This window comes from Anarrhichthys ocellatus, unplaced genomic scaffold, assembly GCF_004355925.1.
Source record: "Anarrhichthys ocellatus isolate YVR2014 unplaced genomic scaffold, GSC_Weel_1.0 scaffold37, whole genome shotgun sequence".
Lineage (NCBI taxonomy): Eukaryota > Metazoa > Chordata > Actinopteri > Perciformes > Anarhichadidae > Anarrhichthys > Anarrhichthys ocellatus.
Window position 1 is genome coordinate 3,130,878 of NW_022280067.1, and position 1,395 is coordinate 3,132,272.

The window sequence follows — 1,395 nt, forward strand, 5'->3', positions numbered from 1 at the left end:
GGGGGGGGGGTTGAGAGAGTGTCACACCCACGAAACGCTCTCATGTATTTCTTGTATCAAAGGGCCACGGGGAGGTCCCACCCTAAATCCTGTTGCCTGAGAAATGGAAGAATTTCAGAGGCTGCCTCGTCCACTGTCCTCCGGGCCAGACCCCAGAACTAATCTCTTTCATCTCCTCTTCTGCTGGTGGGGGGGGGGGGGCTACAGTCTCTTCCTCCTCCTCCTCCTCTGAGATCTTTGCTTCTGTCGAGCGGATCGCCTCAGGGAGATGTGGCTGAGCCCTCCTCTTCTGTCGCCCTTCCCTCTTTGCTGTATAACCCCACTGATCCCGCCGCACTGCCTCCCCATCTCACCTCCCCTCTCTCCCTCCACTAAGCCTTCCCCGTTGCTCTCTCCCTCCCCTCCTCCCCCCTCCCTGGGCCTCTGAGCTGGACTGCCTTCCCTTTTGGCTTTCCCCTCTTCCTTCCTTCCTCAGTTCCTCTACTAATAGCTCCCTTGTTCCTGGCTGGTCGGGGCTGCCAGTTGAGCGGTCATTCGTGGAAGATTCATTCGCGACACCGTAATTGTAAACAGACTGAGAGAGCGAGAGAGGAACGTCGGAGCATTAAACCTACCGGTCGCAGACAGAAAGCAGAATGGAGGAGCTCTGTCTTGAACTCCTTCTTCACCTCCTCCTTTTCCATATCTCCATCATCCCCCTCCTCCGCCTCCCTTATTTTCTGCCCCTCATAATTCAGGCACTACTTACATTCGTGGGCGATCTGTGTCTTGTTTCACCGCTAAATGTTGCAATGAATTATGTTACGCCCTCAGATGCTTTAATAGAGCCCAGCTACGCGTGCTTGCTACCTTGTTTTGCTCTCCAGAAATGGAGTCGCATGTTTGTTGCGTTTTGCCTCTGTTCAGGCTCCAGGAGGATCACAGCACACAATCACACAAATGCAGCCACCGCTGACACTAACACACCCACTGACACTGAACAGCGATATAGAGGGTGTTAGCAGACAAATTCATTAACTTTATTGAATATTGTTGCAACAATATTTTCAGGAAACCTTTGTCAGACTCTGAACTAGCTTATAAGCACCCAGTGGACATGCTTCCCAGATAATCCCATATGAATTGAGTGATTCAGTAAAGTTATACTATACACACATTGCATCCCAGCAGTTTCAGTAATTTGATGTTTTTTAGTTTTGACACTGCTCGACTGGACTCGGCCTCTTCACCGCTGTGAGGAGAATGTGATTTCTATGCAGGAGTACATTTCTTCAAGTTGCCCGAGTAACAAGGAAATGTGTTTGTTGGCTGGTGGAAACAGTAAACATGAGAGAGGATGACACAGCGAGTGTGTGTGTGTGTGTGTGTGTGTGTGTGTGTGTGTGTGTGTGTGTG

The 1,395-nt window shown here is 50.5% G+C and overlaps 1 protein-coding gene across 2 annotated transcripts in view; it reads left to right on the top strand.

Moving 5' to 3' along the window:
- afg2a (AAA ATPase AFG2A) overlaps positions 1–1,395 on the top strand; it is a 102,712-nt gene that overhangs the window by 45,545 nt on the left and 55,772 nt on the right. The window lies entirely within an intron of this gene.